Raw genomic sequence first — 23097 nt, 5'->3', positions numbered from 1 at the left:
GCCTGACCATGCCGACCCAGAGTGGCCAGCTCTCATCTCTCATCTCCTCCAGGACACCCAGCAGACCGGCTTTGAAGAACACCTGAGACACAGGTTAACATGGTCATTGGAACCACAGATGGTGACAGATAGAAAGGGTTGAATCAAAAGAGGGGAACAACACCACTAGATTGATTTAAACAACATTAACTTTGCAACGGTTACAACATACCATGGGGAGGTTGTTTCTAAGTTGTTAGTTATTGTACAGTTGTAGATTAATAAATACAGATACCTGCAGCCATACCACTATAACAACAATGCACATGGTAATGAGTTTAGTTTTTCTTCTATACTTGTGATGAATGACTTTGAAAAAATAAACAGTCACATGATATATGTCCACTTTTGCTACCTCTCCATACCAGATGTTTAACCATGCACAGTGAAAAAGCACCTCAACCACCAAGGACTGGATACAGATACACTGCGAGACACCCTTGTTATCATGGCCGTACAAGTTTAAATTATTATTGAACGTGCACAGTTTTATATCGTCTGAGCTTTTGCTGGGGTATTTGACTGACTTGGTGTGTCCAACTAACTTGTATCCTCTGCATTTCACATCAATGGACCCAAGCAGCTTCTCAAAGCCTTCTTGTTGTCCATGAATTGGCCCTCGGGATGACACTGGCATTCAGTACTTTTGTACCTGAATGAGGAGACATTTTTAACATTGTCAAGTTGTAATATCTTAGTTATATTTATATGTAAAGGTAAAACCCTTGCTGATGCTGGGAAAACCCTGGACAGATATTCTGAATGTCGTTAGCCGTGCGTGTGTGTGCGTGCTTGCACGTAATGTACCTCTGCTTGCAAATCAGCAATAGTGATTTCTGCTGGGAAGCCCTTTCTGCAGATCCTGATACCCTCCAGTACACCATTACACCTGAGCTGGGATAACCAGGAAGTTCTCCATCAACCTGGTAAAACAAAACAAGTCTCTTTAATACTCATAAAAGGTTAAAGATTGGATCGTGTAAGGTTACTGTACTGTACTGATAAAGATTGCATATTTAATTCAATATTTTCCTGTTACCTGGAGTCTTTGACTCGTTGGAATCAGGCAGCGCAACAAAGTGAGATGAGTGCTCCTCAAGTTGGTCATCAGCTTATGTAAGTTCTCCTGTAAGAGGGGTTACAAACCATGTTTCTCATTTATGATAATCAATGCACATTTTTGAAAGACTTATAAGCACACACCTTTCAAAAGCTCACCCTGAACTGGCGGACAACTGTCTGGCATGGAACCACCCTTCTTCTTGCCTCCTTTCTTGCTTTATCTGTTAAAATGTGGGAAAAGTAAAGATAACTAGAAAAGTACATTTCCTGGAGCAGGTGGACATAAATAGAATAATAACACGATTTTGTAAGAAATCTAGAGTGGTCTTTGTCTTCAGCAAGCACACAGTAATTATAAACCAGAAATTCGCTGGTTAACTTCAACACGTATCTAGAGGCAAAGCTGCCAGTAGAGATTGCTGCTAGAATAACAGCTATTGTTTTATTAATTTAACCGAGGGAGGCTCGCGAATCTGCTAATCATCATCTAACACCCAGAGACATCTAACCCTAGAGAAAGATAAACAAGAAACAATCATTGTACAACATATCTAGATGCACGTAACATTTCGCGTCAAAGGTCTCTTACAAACAGAACACAAATTCTATGAACGTCTGCGAGTTTCTATAACCTCTGTACTTTAGTATTAAATATCGTGACTGACGCTCTAGTCACACGATGCACTGACGTATCCTATTCCACTAACCAAGAGGGGAGAGATGAGATGAACTACCCGAGGAGCAGCCAAGAATTCTACCTCCGGACTCATCTGGCTACCAGCTGACGACAACAAAACGCACTGAGTCCGAATCTTCAAGGGACTACCTTAGATTCTATCGCCAGCCACCCAAGTGATGTTGTAGGTCCACCAGTCTCCGCCGCACCCGTATGGCCACCCAGCGGAGAAGTGCGGCCTCTGGCCTTGCTTTGGCAAGGCGTGGGCTTCTCAAAGCATTTGTTTTGCCAGTATGCTGGGCATTACAGGCTGAGTCCTTGAAGTGGTGTCGAAGACTGGGAACATGCACTCCTCTTCAAGGATGGAGAAGATGCCTATGCTTACGAAAAGAGAATGTATAGTCTAAATTAGTGATATTTCCCTTTAGCATCACATTATTCCTTGTAAACATGCATATAGGATTATATTCCTTTAGGGACACATAATAGGAAACAATCTGGAGTCTCAAATCCAGCGTGGTATATTAATGGGTGCCAAGGAAGCTAGTTTCCCCAAAGAATTGACATAAAAAAATAATAGTTATTTTCTTTCGTTTAGCAAAGGCCGCTGAATATATCTCACCAGGTTAAAGCGTGTAGTACTTTTATCTGATACTGTCTGGTCAAAAAGAGTATGATATTGTGGCATTGAATGCAAAAGAAGCCAGAGAACATTTTGCCTCCCTTGATTCTTTTTTTGTATACAATAACAGCGAATTATGTGAGGATGTGGGTGTCAGAGTTGAGCTAAACTGAGTGAGCTAATCTGTGAATGGTCCTGGTGCACCAAAAAATGTGTCAAGTGAAGCCAGTTTGGATTTGGCTTCACACCAAATCAAGCCAAACGTCATTGACAGAAAGAAAAACTTAAAATGTTGCATCTCATTGTGTTGTTTTCTCTGGAGGATAGCTAGCTAAAATGGGCCCTTTCCTAAATTGGCAATGGATGGAGATAGGGACTTGTACTCATAGTTTTACTTAATTCCCCGTCCTGGCCAATGATTCTAACACCAATTCTGACCCAACCATAAATTAATACATTGTGCTTTTGGTCAGAGAGGATGGAAGTTCAAAATGTAGCTAGATGTAGTAGGCTAAGGAAAGGAAGTTAGAATAGCGAGCAAGCATTTTAGCCAGGTAGCCTAGGACAAAMAWWWWTTTAAGCGTTTTCTGCAACATGAAAGAGAGGAGGATGGCGTTTCCATGTATTTTCTACTTACTCACACAAACACATAAATTAGTACCATGGACAGCCACATGATATTTAGCTTACGTTGATTTTTTATTTTTTTTGTCACTGTATTAGACTAAGCATAGGTGATTTGATGATGTTGAAATGGCGCTGGAATATTGGAGGGAGGCAGCTCTTGTTATCTTTGCGACTTGCGGTAACTCTCTGTGGTCCTAAATGTTTAGTGGTCCGAAAATGGCAGAAAGATGTACTTGACTGACMATGCTGTAGGTCATGTAACTGTTTGTTACATGCATTATGCTTTGTGGACTCCACAAGACAGATGTTGCTCTCCGGTTTTGTGATGAAACAAAGATGTGGTTGAATTTATTCTGCCACTGTGTCTTCTTATTGTCTCGGCCTTAGGCCTATATATCACAGTGTCAAAGCATATAAACTATCAGGTTACAGAGTAAACAACGCAATTATCACAACACATAGGTTGTTAGATGGATTTTTTTGACTCGATTGGCTTCCCCAGTGATTTTAATACTGTATATGTTGTACTACTGTGATAATATATCACACAGCGCTCCATATGAGCTTTGCTGTTATGGTCCATTATAACRGTCCATTATAATCCTCACAGACAGCTTACCTTCTCAATAAGCTCAATGCAGGCAGCCAAGTCCATGCCGAAGTCAATGAAGGCCCAGACGATTCCCTCCTTCTTGTACTCCTCTTGCTCCAGGACGAACATGGTGTGGTTGAAAAACTGTTGCAGTTTCTCATTGGTGAAGTTGATGCACAGCTGCTCCATGCTGTTGTACTGTTGATGGAGTTTTAAAATGTTGACTGTGATGGAGTTTTAAAAAGGATAATTTCATCATACAAGACTGTAATCCATCTCAATCACATCTAATTGTCTTGTTCTGGTCTCATACTCACATCAAAGATCTCAAACCCGGCAATGTCAAGCACACCATATAGAACTGCCTTGGATTCTTGGTGTCCAACATCTCATTGATACGGATGACCATCCACAAGAACATCCTCTCATAGATGGACTTGGCCAGAGCACTGACTGAGTTATTAACCTGCAATGATAATATCTCAAATTAATACATGAGATATTGACCATGTCTCGTGATAAGGTGAACAAGCTTGGGAAAAACAAAAGCAATGCACTCGTCCCCAAAATAAATCCAGTGCTCAGAAAATGGTAGATGCTGTGTTTTGGCCGCCTTACCTGAGGCACAGTCTGTCCCTTGGTCACATACTCGTTGCCGACCTTCACTCTGGGGTAGCACAGAGCCTTCAACATCTCAGCTGAGTTCAGGCCCAGCAGGTAGGCGATTTTATCAGCCACTGGAGAGAGAACCAACAACAACAGACTCAGGGACACAAGATCACTTGTTTCTGATTTCACACTGAAAAATAGTTTGGTTAACTTCTTTGTGGGTTAGGTTTTGATTCACCCACATTTCTGGAGGTTGGAATTTGTTCTCGAAAATTATCTCCTGCCTGACTTTCATGTGGCACTGTCTGTTTTAGGTGTTCTTTTCATGTTGGGGAATGGGACTAATGTTCTACATATTGTATATCTATGAGTGGGACTCACCCTCTGTGCCGTCTGGCTCAGCCTGCTCCTCACGCTGCTTCTGCTTGAATTTCAAGTTTCCATGGTGCAATACAGCTCCTGTCAGCTTGTAGATGCCAACCTTCTCGTCGTTAGTGAAGCCCAGGACTGTAATGGCATCCTGATATTAAAGAGGAAGTACAACAGGATGAACTGAACGGTAGTTTGCTCAGTTACACTACAGTTTGTGCTGCTCACTGCAGAACAAATGGGATGGATAGATTGACTGGCTTCTCTTTCCACATGATTGCCTTGGCCAACACATTAGTAGATGGCAGCACAGTTCCACAGGGCACTAGTGGTTTCTCTTGTGGAAGGCATGAAGAGTTCCTTGAGGCACATGCCTAACTAACACAAGGCATTTAGAATCAAACAAAAACATACATGAACATTCCCAGCTGCCACCAAGTTGGAATTTCACAGACATTCAGTGTGTGTTGTGGTCCTATCCATTCCATATCTAGAGTTTGGTTAACCCTTTGTTTGACTCACATCTGTGGCATCCAGCTCTTCATTGTCATTGATGCTGGCCACAGTGATCTGTCCCTGGCTGCACATGGGGAAGTCGTAGGGGTTGTGGTGATGAGCGCCATTTCTGTGGACAACAGAGAACAGCTTGTCAGTTAATCTCTTAGAATTCTGCTGTCCTACCTTTACAGTTTTTTTGGGTGGTGGCGCAGTGGGTTAAGTACTGCATCTCGGTGCTACAGGCGTACTACAACCCTGGTCAATTCTGGGCTGTATCACAACCGGCCGTGATTGGGAGTCCCATAGGGCGGCACACAATTGGCCCACCGTCGTCCGGGGTTAGTGTTTGGCCTGGGTAGGCTGTCATTGTAAATAAGAATTTATTCTTAACTACTTGCCTAGTTAAATAAAGGTTAATACAAAAATAAACAGTATCTTCCCTCCTCTACTCAATAGATGGACTCAAGGATACATGTAGTATATAATAAAAAGCATAAAGAGGATCTGAGACTTGTGGACTAGTGCATCACAGTGCATTACTTGATAGATATTTCCCAAAGACCTTCCAAATGTCTAGATGCCTTGTTACCTTGGATGTACTCATTGTAATAGTATTATTACTGAATATTTTTTCATATTCCATAGATGGGGGTGGGAATAATTTCCCCTGAACCTCTACTTTGTCTACCAACTAGCTCAGGTTTGTGGCCTGTCATCATCTGGAAGAAGATGTGGTAGCCTCTCTCATCGGGCAGCTGGAAGGACACTCTGGACTTCTCCAGCAGGTCTGAGAGAGAAGGAGAAGAGATGGGGAGAGAGAGAGAGAGTGAATGACAAAAGAGGAAGAGGAGAGCAAGGAGAGAGAGAAGCAAGAGATACATTTCAAAAATGATCTGTGTGAATTTAGGAAAGCATTAGAAACAATCAAAACCAACTCACAGGTCTCAATGTCAGCTTTAGCCAGTTTACCACCTTGGAAGTGAATCCTGATGAATTTACCCTGTAGTAGAGCATGGGGTTAGGAATAGGTTAACAAATTAATCTTAACATTTTATTTTATTTTGATAGACCTCTTTAAATGTTAAGTTTGTTGGATTGATGTTGGGTCTATTGACACAGTTGTAGGATCCAGTTTTTACAGCAGAGGAAATGTGAATTATGATGTGGATTATAAATAATGGACATTGTTTTGTTGGGTTGATAAAACAAAAATATTACACAAATTAAGTCTGACATTTTAAAGAGGAAAATTCACATTTTAAAATCTCTAATACACTACAAGTTTGAATGTCAAATTTTATGCAACAAAACAGTGATCAAAATAACGTCTAAAATCTGAATAACAAAAGGGAACTACTGAAATATATTTTTCCAATATAAGGAACTTCCACAGTATGCCTTCATACTTACAAAGCGAGACGAGTTGTCGTTCTCACTGTCTTGGCATTACCGTAAGACTCCAGCAGAGGGTTAGCTGCAATGATCTGATCCTCAAGAGACCCCTGATTGAGACAAACAAAAGTTTCTCAAAAACTGGTAAGCTGGTAAGTTCGTTTTTCTCAATAGCTTGAAACAGGATTCACCACTGGAAAAACAGTTTAACAGCCAACCAAACTGAAATGTGTTAAAAAGGCAAACATAAGAACAACTTACCTGCATTTTGCCAGGTTCTGCTTCCTTCTTGGCACCAGACACTGCAATGGTGGCAAAGTACTGGATGACACGCTTGGTGTTGCAGTCTTTCCTGCACCGGATTCTCCACTGGTTTATATGACAGAGAAAGAGGGTTTTAGTTACATGTCCGAGTGTCAGATTGGCTTTCACTAGAAATTAGCATAGAAAAATACACTGTTAACCTGTGTTCTGACATAAGTCTTTAACAAATAGTTCCACTCATCGACTCGTTATTACACGTAGCCTAATGCTCAAATCCATTCATAATGTCATATATTTCATCACACCAAGTGGCCCAACTTATTACAATAGGAACACTTTCTCAAGTGACATTTCAGTAAACAACTTACGTAATCAGGACGGACTGGTTCTCCTTATCTGGAACCAAAAAACACATTGCTTATCATACTCAAGCAACATTCAGGGGACATTATTTAATTCATAGCATCATCACGAATTTCAATTTGGAACATTTTCCATTCAAGGGTAGTGAGATCAGATATTCCCAGCAAACTGTTATTACCGAGACTAGAAAACAGTAGATACCTCTCTGAAGCATATTTCAATTCCCATTGATGCATCCATCCATCTATCCATGAGCACTTAATGGACATCTATCCAACCAACCAACCATCCATCCCTCCGTCCGCCCATCCCTCCATCCATCCATCAAACCATCCATCCAACCATCCAACTATCCATTCCTCCATCCATGAGATCTCGTACCAATCATCATGAACTGAAAGGCGTTGTCAGAGACGGAGAAGATGTGGGGTGGAGCCTCCATCCTCTTCTTCCCTCTGTAGGCGTTGACAACCTCTGCGTCGTACACTGGCAGCCACTTGTAGGGGTTTACCGTGGCACAGAAGAGCCCAGAGTAGGTCTGGATGAAAGTGATTAAATTAGGGTATTAGTAAAGTCAGATGGACTTTTACCTGGATTTATGTGAGGATGTGGGTGTACTTTGGTATACTGATGTGGGTCTACTGTATTGATACAGTATGTTTTGGTTTCTACCGTTCATTTATGTGCTGTATGTGTGAATTTCTTATGTTCATGTATGTGTGAGTTTGTATATGCAGGTTTCTTACATAGATCATCCATGCTGCATAACGCTCTTTGAGGTTATACAACACAGAGGCTTCATTCAGGTAGGTCATCATGGCCATGTCCTCAATCTTGTCGTACTTAGGGGGATTCATCTCGAAGATGTCTGCATCTTTGAACTCTTTTCCTTCCTGAAATAGTCAGGAATATAGATTACACACAGATCAAACTGGACATGACTGATGCTTTTTGCTCATTAATACAGTTATCAATCAACATTTAATCCACTACTTAGTTTTCATCCACTGACACATAACTGGTGATTCTTGACTAGTCAATATCAAAATTCCATGCCATTTTAATAGTGTTTAAAACATGATGTGTTGAAGGTATATTCTGCTTACAAAAACAAAAATGTTAATATCTTTGTTATGACATATTGTCTATTGAAATGGTTTTTATCATTGATGATTTTTCATGAAACAGAGTAATTCACACTTGAACTTGAATACTTTTCAGATCAGACTTACATCCTTAGTGCCGTCAGGTTTCGTGACTGTTACAGTAACTCCCGTCGGCCCTGGCAGTGACCAGACCCTTAAGGTACAGCTCCCCTTGTCTGTCACATAGCAGGAGTTCTTTGAATCAAAGGGTGCGGTTTGTGCCTCAATCCTTCCTCTCAGTTACGGAGGTATATGGCAGCCTTGCCGTAGATTTGCATCTCAGCGTCCGTACTCATGGTGACGGATAACTAGGAAAGAGATGAAACAAGAAACATGATTGACTCTGTGGTGCTCCTCCGCAGTCAACAGAGTTAGTGAAGGTATCTCTCCAGAAATTCAATCACTTTATGAGATCAACCGTATCTCACCTTCTTTTCCCCTCCTACAGATGAATGTGTACTTCTTAGAGGACCCTGTGGAAACATGAGAAGGTGTTGTGAACGCACAAGTCGAAAGCAGTTGAGGCTGCTGAGGGGAGGACGGCTCAATATAATGACTGGGAGCGTAGCAAACGGAATGGCATTCAAACACCTGGAAACCATGTGTTTTATGTTTTTGATACCATTCCACCCTTTTCCACTCCAGTCACTTACGAGCCCATCCTCCCCAATTAAGGTACCACCATCTTGCTGTGTCCAAAGCCTCATCATTTAGTCCCGAAGGGCTAGTAAGCATTTATCTCAATCAATTACAGCCATGTCCAATTAATTTTATACCTTTATTTAACTAGGCAAGTCAGTTAAGAACAATACTTATTTTGCAATGACAAGCCTAACCCCGCCAATCCCTCCCTAAAACCGGGCAACGCTGGGCCAACTGTGCGCCGCCCTATGCGACTTCCCGATCACAGCCGGTTTGTGATACAGCCCGGGTGATCGAACCAGGGTTCTGCAGTGACGGCCTCTAGCTCTGAGATGCGGGTGATTAGACCAGGTCGGCAGTTGCAATATGAGAAACTTGTTTCTCAACTAGGCCTCCCTGGTTAAATTAAGGGTGAAATTAAAAGACTGCTGCGCCACTCAGGAGTGAGGTGCACTGGTAACGTTCATTTTCTTAGTGACAACAAACTTTACTACCATTTTTTTTGTTGTGATTAAACATGAATACCGCTGAAACCCCAGTTCATTCTAGACCCTTCAATTTACAAACGAATGAAAATTTGGATTTAACGTAAAACATTTTAAAGTAAAAAAACAAATTGTTACAATTTGATTGCATATTTCAAATCTTACAAGAGACATGCAGAATCACTTCAAACAGTGCAGTTAGCTACTGCTCAGATGCTGAGTGCAAGATGAGACAAATGTAAAATATAAGGAGGTGTAGGGTCTTACCACAGAGGAAGAAGGTATCTGACTTATGGATGCTGGGGCCTCAGCCTCCTTATATCTGGTTGGAAGTGCTAACCAYGCAAAAGTTAATTATGGACCACTCTGGGGAAGGACATGGATTGTTGGAGAGACCTCTGTGTATCTGTGTCTCACTAGCACCTCCCACTTCCAGGAGCACCACACTCCCATTACATTACTTTTTAATGTCATATTTGTCTCTGAAGCGAGATTTGATTACTAATATTTATAACAATGTCAAAAATGTGATTTATCAAACTGATTCCAGTATTACTCCCACTGACCCTCAAATACTGTAATGGGGTGAGTCCATGTTGCCCCACCACTATTTAGTTCCATTTTAGTGCATTAAATCCTCATCAACAACTTTATATATATGTTCACCTGTTATTTATATTATTTAGCTTGTAAACACATCTGAACTGTCTCCTCACCTCATGCTTGTGACGGAGTTGGCCGTTACCTCGTGCTTTGCTGAGTTTGATTTATCACCCCTGTGGAACCATATTAAATTAATATTTGAAAGCAAAAACGGACACATTRAGGCTTTCAATAACAGCTTATAAAACCGTTGAATCTAATGTGTTATTTATCTACAGAATGATCTATTAAAAAGATTCTGGAGGCGCTTTTATTTGTCTCACATTTCAGTTTGCTAAAACGGTCCAGTAGGATTCTTATGACTTACATAACACCATACCAGTATTTCAATAATCTTATCCACTCATATTGCTGACAGCGATATAGCTGTCTCAAACATGTATTACTCTCTGAAGTTAACCGCTTAGCAGCTGATCTGGCTTCAGTAAAACTGATATCAAATGAATAGGGAATAGTTACAATAAAGTAACAGATTCCTTTACATTACATTTCAATCAATCCTTTACATAACAGTTTTTAATAACTTTTAGAAAAGACAGCTCTTGCCACTTGTAGAGAGAAAAAACWATAATAAGCAGTTGAGCAAGTTCTTTTATCAAGTCATGCATTTCACCTTCTTCAATGTCGWTCACATCTTTTCTGATTTCAAACCTTTGCATTCAAATTGTTGTTTAAATGCTATTTGTGTCTAATATGTTGGAGCTAAATTAATGTTCAATAGGGGGAAACTTTACAGAACGTTCAGATAGAAATGTATTGTGAAGAACAGATAGAACTGTCTGTCAGGTAGAACAGGGAATCGTGTCAGCTCTATTCAATACGTTTCTATCAGCAATGTTCAGAACATTTCACCTCACTGAATACACCCTGTTTGTTCAGGTTCAGTGTCCACCCAGCACATCAGTACAAGAAGCCCCATATCTGCTGGATWCACTAGTTGAGCAGGGTGACCATCTGGAAGGACCCCATCAAGGCCTTTTCATTTCTTGGACTGTGCTCTCGTCTTCATGACAGCCAAGGTTTATTGTTTGATATATCTGCCAACACCGCCAAATTCTGGCACAGATGCCACTGTTATTAGACAAGATATTTACTTGACGTGTTTGTGGGTGGACAGAACATTCACACCATGCAGATTAAACGTTTATGACATTAAGTTATTTTAATGTGCAAAAATGTAACATGTACACCTGCAGGGCCGGCTCCAAACATAAGTGATATATGCGGTCGCTAAGCGGGCCCCAGGGGTTGCTAGGGGGATTCAGTCAGGGTCTCAACTTACTGTTAAGAGTTACAATAGTGTAGTAAGGTGCAAGTTATAAATGTGGCATCAGCAGTTTTTCTCTTGTTATGTCAGTCACTGATATCCTCAACTATAATGTCAGCTACAATTTTTAGATTGGTAAGTTAGTCTAGCCAGTTATCTAAACTTGTAGTAATCATGGCCGAATACCGACCCGGCATGTTGGGCATGTGCCGAGGACCCTGAACTCCAGAGGGGCCCCTATTGATTTTGTTAAACAACCTCACTCAGATATCATTAACATGGCATAAGTCATGGCAAAATGTTTAGAATTGCAAGAAATGTGTTTAAAAGAGAAAAAAAACTATCTCTGCCCATGGAAAATGTGTAGAACTGCTTTAAAACTGCAACATTTCTCTACATGTCGTTCAGTAAACCATTCCGCAACATAGCAAACTTTCAAACTAAACGCAACTCATGTGTTTAAATGTTTGTTGAATAGTGCAGTTGGGAGTTGGAGGTCAGCAAGGAAAGACCTGTTTGTTTGTATTGTTTTATTGCAGCCAAGTTTCACCTTAGCGACAGTCGGATGTGAGGTGACAGGCAAAAGCGGTGAGGAGGGCGACCTTCTCAAATCTAACAGTAATCTGCGCCCCTCGGTCATGTTGTCAACAAGGCAACGTGATCCATTGTTCAGAAACATACAACATCTCTTTTCCATAAAATATGTTTGAATTTTCAAACCAGTTTTCATTGGGAAGGCAGATAAAGCTTTTTTTTGTTATGTAAAAACACAGAATCGTATTAATTAATTCACTTTGGTTTTGAGACGACTTCGCTGTCGGACAAAATGGGGAACCTGGCTCACACCCGGGAGACAGCCTGGTTCCAAAACGAATGCAATAGACACTAACCCTTTGACCCGGGGCATGCACTGGACATTATATAATAGAATTCCTTCACTGGTATTTTGACTAACCTTTTTAAGAGCTGATCTGATTGGTCAAATACAATGATTGAAAAAAGTTCAGAATTGGCACGAAAAACGCAGCCTAACATACTGAATCTGATTTCAAGTAATTAAGGGCTAAATTTAAGATTCTGATCATTTGATTCAGCTGAACCTGCTGTGTTAGTGCTGGGGTGGAATAAAAGCCTGCACCCATGTGGATGGGCTGTCTAGAACAGGAGTTGAAGGCCCTGTTATTAACTGACAGACGTTTATAAGCAGTTGGGAAACTATCATTATAAAAATAATTGTACATATTTGACGTATTTTGGCATTGCCTTGGAGACATAGCAACTCTTGATCCAATACATTTTAAGGGTGCTTTAATCGACTCAGTCTGTGCTCACAAAGTAGTTTTTCACCACAGACTGGGTTTGGCTGAGACACCCCGCGCTTGGCTCACATCAGAATTATTTTCATGAATCAATCCATTCAAATGTCAAGCCAGTAAAAATCTAAATCTGGATGTGAAATGTCACATGCTGTGGCATGGATCCACAAAACCTCCCAATCTTGGCTCAGTTCATTCAGATCTTATTTTCCAGATCACATGTCTCTCTGTAAATCTATTACGGTGTCAGCAATGTCAGGACGTCTGGTTGACTAATAAGGTCAATATAATGTGCTGGACTGTATCGGATCTCTCTGTATTCCACAGTACAGGTTACAGTGGCGTGTATTCATGGATGCCCAGGGAAACCGGCTCCCCCCAAAAAAAAAAAAAAAAAAATAATAAACATAAATATCTTTCGTCTCTCTGTGTTTTTATATTTTCCTTCAACTTGCAAGAGGCTGAATGTATCTGACCGGAGAAAGCATTCGAGCGAGCGAAACAGCGCCCCTCTGTCTCTGTATGTGTAGCCATATATCTGATGCTGTGTGGTCAAAAAGAGTATGATATTGTATCATTGATTGCAAGGGGGAGCCGCGAGCATTTGGCCTCCCTTGATATTTTTTTCAGACAAAAATAGCCAATCAGCGTTGAGCTAAACTGAGTGAGTTCAAATGTGAATTGTCCTGGCGCACAAAAACAAAGTTATCAACCTTTTAAGTTGCCACTCTATTAGACTAAGCAGAGGTGATTTAATGATGTTGAAATGTTGAAATGGTGCTGGAATAGTGGAGGGAGGCAGCTCCTGTTTTCTTTGCGACTTGCAGTAACTCTCTGTGGATCTAAATCAATAGTTGTTCAGTTGTCCAAAAATGTAGGAGAAATGAACTTGCTTGACCATGCTGTAGGTCATGTAACTGTCTGTAACTGTACATGCAATATTCTTTGGACAGATGTTGCTCTCCAGTTTCACGGTTAAACAAAGGTGTGGTTGAATTTATTCTGCCACTGTGTCTTCTTATTGTCTCGGTCTTAGGCCTATATATCACGGTGGCAAGGCATATAAACTAACAGGTTACAGAGCAAACAACGCAATTATCACAACACGTAGGTTGTAAGATGGCTTTTTGTTCCTGGCTTCGCTTCCCCAGTGATTTTACCCACCGCTGCTGATAGGTTATGAGGTCTTCACTTTTCAGCTTGCAGTGTGAAGTTAATGGAGGACTCAATGTAATATTAATCTAATACATTTACAAGGAGAAACACTTGGACAGTTTTTCTGAAAACTGTACAGATCTTTGGACAAACATACTAAATGGCCGTTACAAGACGTCGTCAACAGTTCTACCCTCTGTCAGTGACCTTCAACCATGGCCATGATCCAAAACTGGCTGTCAGAAATACATGCAGCCTAAAGTAGTTTGGGATTGATTCATGACACTGCGTCATAGAGATGGTATCAAACCAGCTGAAGTGTTCTTGAAACTCCAATTTGATCCCATACAGTCTATGGCAGAGTTACAGGAAGCAAACTAAATCAACAGATCATTTACAAGCCCAATATGTCCATGTTCAGAAAAGGGTGTGTCAGAAATACAAAAATAAAGCGCCGTAGGGGGGAGAGAATTGAGAACCACTGACTTAGTCAACCGTTCTCTATTGATACAAGGCCATACGTGAGTCTTTCACAAGACACCGTCAATGGCTATAATCGTATATAAAATGTAATGGCATGACACAACAGATTAGATGAACTGGAATGACACTCTCACTCACTGCTGCACAAAAACAACTGCGAACAAACCCCACCCCAGACTTCAGATAAAGCGATCACTTTTGTATGTGAAAACACAGAATCCTACTCATTACTCCACATGCTTAACCTATGTCACTTTAGTTTTGAGCCAACTTTACCGTCGGCCAAAACGGCACCTGGCTCATGCACGAGAGGCAGCCTGGTTCCAAAACGAATGCAATCAACCCTAACCCGCTCACCCGGGGATGCCCTGCACATTAACAGAACTCCCTCACTGTCTTTTAATCAATCACATCAAACAATTTCACATCAGATCTTTTTCAGAGCTGATCTGATTGGTCAAAAGACCACTTTTTAGAAAAAAAAAGATCTGAATTTGGCTGCCTGTCTAAACGCAGCCTAACATACTGAACCTGATTCCAAGTAATTAAGGGCTAAATTGAAGTTTATGATAATTTGATTTAGCTGAACCTGCTGTGTTAATGCTGGGTGGAATAAAAGCCTGCACCCCATGTGAATGGCTGTCCAGAACAGGAGTTGCAGGTCCCTGATATACTGTTATTAACTGTCAGATGTCATTAAGCAGTTGAGTAAGCTGTCGTTATAAAACTGTTATTGTACATTTGTATTTTAGCAGGGCCTGTAACTCTTGATCCAATATATTTAAGGGTGCTTTAAATCGACTCAGTCTGTGCTCACAAAGTAGTTTTATCACCACAGACAGGAGTTTGCCTGAGACACCCCAGCGCCTTGGCTCACGTCAGCATTTTCTTTACATGATTCAATCCATTCAAAATGTCACAGCCAGTAAAAATCTAAATCTGGATGTGAAATGTCACATGCTGTGGAGAGGCGGGGTCATGCTGTGGCATGTATCCACATGACAACCAAGCTTGGCTAATTCCGATTTCATTTTCCAGATCACATATCTCGCTGTAAATCTATTACGGTGTCAGCAATGTGAGGACCTTCTGGTCGACTAATAAGGTCAATATAATGTGCTGGCCTGTATCAGATCTCTGTGTGGTCTACAGGTATGAGGTGTTCACCTTTCAGCATGCAGTGTGAAGTCTATGGAGCGCTAAATGTAATTTATCATGAATCTCATGCCATGTTGTCAACATGACAATAAAATACATGTTCGAATGTTCAAACTCATTTTCATGGGAAGGAAGACAAAGTTTTTAAAATCAAAAGCAATCACTTTTCCATTGTGACACCGCAGAATTCTACTCATTACTCAACCTATGTCACTTAATTGTTTGACACCGCAGAATTCTACTCATTACTCAACCTATGTCACTTTTACTTTGTGACACTGCTGAATTCTACTCATTACTCAACCTATGTCACTTTTCTTTGGAGCCAACTTCGCCGTCAGCCATGACGGGGCATCTGGTTCACACACGGGAGTAGACACTAACATGCTTCCCCCGGGGCAGTAATAGAACTCCCTCACTGGTCCTTTGACCAATCACATCTTTTCACATCAGATCTTTTTTCAGAGCTTGTCTGAATTGGTCAAAAGACCAATTATTGAGAGAAGAAAAGATCAGTATTGGGCTGGCTATCTAAACGCAGCCTGAACCCACTGTGTTAGTGCTGGGCTGGAATAAAAGCCTGCACCCCATGTGGATGGGCTGTCCAGAACAGGAGTTACAGGCCCCTGATATACTGCTATTAACTGCCAGATGTCAATAAGAAGTTGAGTAAACTGTCATTATAAAACTGTTATTGTACATATTTGTCGTATTTTAGCAGGGCCTTGGGAGGATCGGATAGTAACTCCTGATCCAATATATTTTAAGGCTGCTTTAAATGGTTTTATCACCACAGACAGGACTTTGCCTGAGACACTTTTCAAGCATCAACATCTATAAGTGACTTTGTTGAGCTTCACAATACATTTTTGATACTTTCGAATGATTTGGACATGATGCCCGAAAAATGCTAAAATCGGTCCCATGACTTGAATGGAAATTGTGACACAAATGCTAAAACTCTAGCATTTGGAAACAGTGCCAGGGAAACTAAACCCAAGCATGGATTGCTGTCATACCTTGTCCATATAATTCTTACAGAGTTACAAAACCAATGTGTAATTTTGTAATTTGGGTGAACTATCCCTAAACATCAATCCAGGCGTTCTGAGATCTGGCATTCATCTGCAATGTAGTCAGCTTGGACTGTGGCCATTTGCTTAAGAACCACAGATTTCACAAAACCTGCAATTAATGTAAGCTTACAGAGTGGGTAACTGTTCACGGCTCCAAAAACTGCCTTCTGACACCATGTATCTAGTCTGTTTTGACTGACTATGTGGCCTTTATTCCAACCTAAAGGCCACACAGTCTGTGGATTKTATTTATAGCCGTCTCATATAAGTGTGAAGCATCTGCTATGTGTGAAGCCTCCGCTTTGCTGACAAAGCTATCTAGGGGGTCACGGAGCTATCTAGGGGGTCACGGTGGCGTGAGTTTGGGGGGTGAATGTAGCAGATGAGGATCTCTCAGCCTGATGTGTCTCGACTGAATAGCTAGGTTTTCAGCGGCGCAACAGGGTAATGTGTTTCAGGAGGGCAGTCGGTACTCGCCAAGCAGCCTGATGCTGTCTGCTGCTGAATATAGGTTTTCAGCGGCGCAACAGGGTAATGTGTTTCAGGGAGGGCAGTCGGTACTTCTCGCCAAGCAGCCTGATGTGTCTCGACGAATAGCTAGGTTTTCAGCGGCGCAAGGGTAATGTGTTTCAGGAGGGGGCAGTCGGTAACTCGCCAAGCAGCCTGATGTGTCCGGCTGAATAGCTAGGTTTTTTCAGCGGCGCAAAGGGTAATGTGTTTCAGGAGGGCAGTCGGTATCGCAAGCAGGCTGATGTGTTCGACTGAAATAGCAAGGTTCTTTCCGGCGGCGCGACAGGGTAACAGGAGGGCAGTCGTACTCGGCGAAGCGCCTGACTCATTTAGACTCGTTCAAGTGAAGTTGACAGCTAATTAATAAAAAGCTTCTGTGTCTGAAACCTGTCTTGCTACTGCTTAGAAGTGCAGTCAGCCTCCAAAATGATTGGCACGATTGATAAAAATTAGCAAAAATACTGTATAAAATAAATAATTCAAATACGAGCTATGTTTGGTATGCAAAAAAACATTTGGGGAAATTGTTTCATATTTATTACTAATCACTTGCTCAGAAGATAGATATTTTTTGAACAGTCATATTTCTTCAGAGTGGCTGCAGATCAGACTATTCCTGACTTTTTATTTATTCTGCTGACCAGCTAAAAGTCCTCGGAAGCTTCTGCGCGTACTGCGGGATTCCTACGTGGATTTTTTAAGTAGCTGCTGCTCACTCTGCTCCCCGGCTTCCCCATCCTTCTCCAGCAGCAATGATTGGAACGTTAAATAGGCAGTCTATTTAGGCAGCTATTTATAGTTAGCCTATCAAACACAAGCAAGACACAGACAGGCAGTTAAACAGCATTACATTTTATTTTTTATTCATTGCACACATTGGCTAAACAGGAAGGCAGACAGGCCATTCAAAGTAGGTAGTGTTTCTTTTTTCAGCACACAGACTAGATTGACCAATAGCAGTGGCCCCTGGGCTGTTCCAAAATAACTGCGCCCACTATAAACTCTGTTAGCGGCTACAACGCTTCAGTGCCCCAGAGTTGGAAAGTACTCTTGGCGAATTTCATCATGCACAGATCATCGTGTCGATCATATCGGTTGGGGTTAAATCGGCCTACAATCTCATGTCGATCATAATGTTACAGTTCAGAAGAGGGGGATTAAAGAGAGAAATGTGCAGCGGAAGGGGCCAGGATGAGCAGCAGATAATGTAAGCAAACATTTCAGGACATATTTTGTGTTAAGTCTTGGTAATTGTTGGTGTTTTAAGAGGGAGTGTCCTTACCTGTCTTTGCCTGACTATTTCAGAACTACGTGGCCCCAGTCCCTCAGTGCCCAGCTCAGTGCCCCAGTGCTCTTGCCCGCAGTCTCAGTGGCCCAGTTCAGTGCCCCAGCTCAGTGCCAGTCCTCAGTGCCCAGTCTCAGTGCCCAGTTCTCAGTGCCCAGGCTCAGTGCCCAGTCTCTGTATAGTCTCCTGTGCCCAGTCTCTGTACCTAGTCCTCTGTCCCAGTCCTCTGTACCCTAGTCCTGTGCCCAGTCCTGTTAGCCTAGTCTCTGTGCCCAGTCTCTGTAACCTAGTCTCTGTGAGTCTCTGTCCCTAGTCTTGTGCCGTCTCAGTACCCTAGTCTCTGTGCCCAGCTCTGTGCCCAGTCTCTGTGCCCAGTCTCAGTGCCTCAGCTCAGTGCCCAGTCTCAGTGCCCAGTTCAGTGCACAGTTCCTTAGTGCCCCAGTCTCTGTACCGCAGTCTCAGTGCCCCGTTCTTGTGCCCAGGCTCAGTTTGCCCCAGTCTCAGTGCCCAAGTCTCTGTAACCAGTCTCAGTGGCCCCAAGTCTCTGTACCAGTCTCAGTGCCCCAGTCTCTGTGGGCCCAGTCTCTGTACCCTAGTCTCTGGTCCCAGTCCTGTGCACGTCTCAGTGCCCAGTCTCAGTGCCCAGTCTCATGTGCCCCAGTTCAGTGCCCAGTCTCTCAGTGCCCAGTCTCTGTGCCGCCAGTCCTCTGTGCCCAGTCTCAGTGCCCAGTCTCAGTGCGCCACAAGTTCTCAGTGGCACCAGTCTCTTGTGCCCAGTCTCTGTACCCAGTCTCTCCCCCAGTCTCATCTAAGGACATCAGCACTTCAAAGTATCAAGTGTCTTTTTTTGATTCAGTAAAGTTGTAGGGGCATTGAATTCAAAGTTTCCGATCCTCTATTAGTAGCCTACTTAATAATTGTTGTTTTGAGCTGTCTGATTGGTCAGTACTTGTGATGTTTGCTGTGGAATAGATTAGTTTTCAGGCTGTTTATGTAATTGTCGTGCTAATTCGTAGGCCTGTTGGTCATCTAGGGGGTTTTTCTCACTCAGCTAGGTCAATAGGCAATTAGACTGGGTTTAGTGTCTCCTTGTTTTTTCAGAAGCCGCTGTAAGCGGCCTGTCTTGTCAAGCGGAAGGTGTTTGTCACAAAACTTAGACTGTCTCCGAAACAAAATGTTCTGAGTTTTTCAAAGACGTAAGAGTTTTCAGAGGAAGGAAAGAGAGGAAGGCTGCCGTCTCACTTGAGTATCTTTTGTTATTTTAGTATTGTAGCTTTGTCAACTGTGTGTGTTTTCTATCTCTGTTCGGTTCCTCTCCTTGTAGGGTTTTGCAGACGTCATGGGCGCCCACTGCCCGTGACTGCAACCTTTTAATTTAGTGTACCCTGCGCGCACAAGCCATGTGGAATTCTGGCCTCGCGGCCGTGTTGGGAACTGTGATCTGCGTCACTGCGGTCATTTCAGAGACGTGTTTACTTAATGGGATTATCTTTTACCTCTCTCTACTGTCCATCTCCTCATTTGAATTCCATGCGTCCATGTAACTCAGCCCTACCCTTGACCCTACCCACTCAGACCCTACCACTCAACCCCTCCCCCCGGTACCAGCTTAGACCCTACCACTCAGACCTACCACTCAACCTAACCCCGGCCCTACCACTTGCCAACCAGATGGAAAGCTGCCATCGAATCTTCGCGCTCTTCTTCTCTTCTCTCTTCTATATCTCTCTTCTGGCTAATCTTCTCCTCTATCTTCTGATTCTGCTCCTTCAACCCTACTCTCAATCCAATCAAATGTTTTAATTCGTCACACTGCTTCGTAAACAACAGGTGTGGACTGCAGTGAAAAGTTACTTATGGGCCCTTCCACAATGCAGAGAGAACAACCAGGTTGTGACAGCCGTGATGCCTTCTTAGGCCTTCCAAATGCGAGAGAAACAAAGGTGTGGGCTACGTGAAATGCTTACTTACAGGCCCTTCAGAATGTCAGAGAGAAAACACAGGTGTGAACGTAGCCTTTTAGATTGGCTTTTATTGTCCCAGCACAAAGTGTGCCTGTGTAATGATATGTTGTTTAATCGCTTCTTGATATGCTACACCTGTCCGGTGGATGGATATCTTGCAAACGAGAAAATTCTCACTAACAGGGATGTAAGCATTTGTGCACAAAATGTGAGAGAAATAAGTTTTTGTGCATATGGAACATTTCTGGGATCTTTTATTTCAACCTCATGAAACATGGGACGCAATACTTGCATGAGCGTTTCTATATTTTTTTTTCAGTATATAGTCAGTCATAGTGTAAAACAGTTGAACTGTTGTCAAACAGGTGAGCTGGTTAAAGGTTGCTGGTGTTTGTGTTGGAAAACTGAGTGGGTTGAGCATAAACATAACCCTGTTACCCAGAGATTACAGGCTTTAAAAGGACATCAACTGTTACCCATAGATAGACAGGTTTAAGAGGACCATTCAAAACTGTTACCATGAGATAGACAGGCTTTAAGAGGACATCAACCTGTTACATAGATATACAGGCTTTAAGAGGTTCAACCCTGTTACCCATAGATATACGGTTTAAGGGACTTCACTGTTACCAATAGATATACAGGCTTTAAGAAGGACTTCAAACCCTGTACCATAGATAGACAGGCTTTTAAAGAGGACATTCACCTGTTACGACATAGATATACGGCTTCAGAGGACATCAACCTGTTACCCATCGATATAAGCAGGCTTTAAGAGGACTCAAACTCTGTTACCATAGATATACGGCTTTAAGAGGACATCAACCCTGTTACCATAGATAGACAGGATTTTAAGAGGATACCCTGTTAACCCATAGATATACAGGCTTTCAGAGGACTTCACGCTGTTACCCATAGATAGACAGGCTTTAAGAGGACATCAAACGCCTGTTACCATAGATACTAGGCTTTAAGAGGAACTTTCAACCCCTGTTACCAAGATAGACAGGCTTTTAAGAGGACATCACCTGTTCCATAGATAAGACAGGCTTTAAGAGGACATCAACCCTGTTCCCATAGATTACAGGCTTAAGAGGATTCAACCCTGTTACCATAGATATACAGGCTTTAAGAGGACATCAACCTGTTACCCATAGATATACAGGCTTTCAAGAGGAACATAACCGTTACCATCAGCATTACACGGCTCTAAGAGGACATCAGAAACCCTGTTCATAGATATAACAGGCTTAAGAGGACTTCACCCTGTTCCATAGATAACAGGCTTTAAGAGGACATCAACCCTGTTACATAGATAGAGACCGGTTTAAGAGACATCAACCCTGTACCCATTTAAGATATACAGGTTTTAAGAGGACTTCACCTGTTACCCCATAGATATCAGGCTTAAGAGGAATCAACCTGTTAATGCCCATAGATATATCAGGCTTTAAGAGGAATTCAAAACCCTGTTACCATAGATATACTGGCTTAAGAGGACACAACCTGTTACCCCATAGATATACAGGCTTAAGAGGAATCAACCGTCGTTACCTAATATCCAGCTTTAAGGGAGACCTTCAACACGTTACCATAGATATACAGGCTTTAAGAGGACTTCAAACCAGTTACCATAGATACAGGCCTTTAGAGGACATCAACCTGTTACCATAGTATACAGGCTTTAAGGAGGACATCACCCTGTTACCATAGATAACAGGCTTTAAGAGAATCAACCTGTTACCCATAGATAATACAGGCTTTAAAGAGGATTAACGCATGTTACCAATAGAATATACAGCTTTAGGAGGACATCAAACACCTGTACTCATAGATGATACAGCTTTAAAGAGGACATCCACTGTTAAACCCTGATTACAGGGCTTTAAGAGGGAATACATAACCCTGTAACCCATAGACTATCACAGGCTTTAAGGGACTTCACCTGTTACCCAATGATATACGAGGCTTTAAGAGGACATACCCTGTTACCCATATATATACAGGCTTTTAAGAGGACTTTCAACCCTGTTACCTAGAATATAAGGCTTTAAGGGACATCAAACCGTTACCATAGATATTATAGGCTTTAAAGAGGACATCAACCCTGTTACCATAGATATACAGGCTTTAAGAGGAACATAACCCCGTTACCATAGATATACAGGCTTTAAGAGGACTTTCAACCTGTTACCGCAATAGATATACAGGCTTTAAGAGGACATCAACCCTGTTACCATATATATACAGCCTTTAAGAGGACTTCAAACTGTTACCCATAGATTATACAGGCTTTAGAGGACAATCAACCTGTTACGCCATAGATTACAGGCTTTAAGAGGACAATCAACCCTGTTACCCATAAGATTACAGGCTTAAGCAGCGAATCACCGCTGTTACCATAGATATACCCAGGCTTTAAGAGGACTCAACCTGTTAGCTCATAGATATAAGGCTTTAAAGAGGACTTCAACCCTGTTCCATAGATATACAGGCTTTAAAGGAATCAAGCCTGTTACCCAGAGATACGGCTTTAGAGACATCAACCTGTTACCATAGATATACAGGCTTTAAGAGGACTTAACCCTGTTACCATAGATATCAGGCTTTTAAGAGGACTTCACCCTGTTACCATCAGATATAGCAGGCTTTAAGAGGACATCACCCTGTTACCTAATATACAGGCCTTTAAGAGGACTCACCTTGTTACCATAGATTTTATACAGGCTTTAAGAGGACATCAACCTGTTACCATAGATATTAGCAGGTTTAAGAGGACATCAACCTGTTACATAGATATAAAGCCAGGTTTAATGAGGACATCAACGCCTGTTA

The 23097-nt window shown here is 42.0% G+C and overlaps 1 pseudogene; it reads right to left on the bottom strand.

The window, feature by feature from the left end:
* Positions 1–3638: 3638 nt before the first annotated feature.
* Positions 3639–8568, bottom strand: LOC112078559 (myosin heavy chain, fast skeletal muscle-like; annotated as a pseudogene).
* Between the last annotated feature and the right edge of the window lie 14529 nt (positions 8569–23097).

The sequence above is a fragment of the Salvelinus sp. IW2-2015 genome, unplaced genomic scaffold (assembly GCF_002910315.2).
Source record: "Salvelinus sp. IW2-2015 unplaced genomic scaffold, ASM291031v2 Un_scaffold5874, whole genome shotgun sequence".
In the NCBI taxonomy this organism is placed as follows: Eukaryota; Metazoa; Chordata; class Actinopteri; order Salmoniformes; family Salmonidae; genus Salvelinus; species Salvelinus sp. IW2-2015.
Note: the sequence above shows the minus strand (reverse complement) of the source record. Positions and strands in the feature narration are given on the sequence as shown.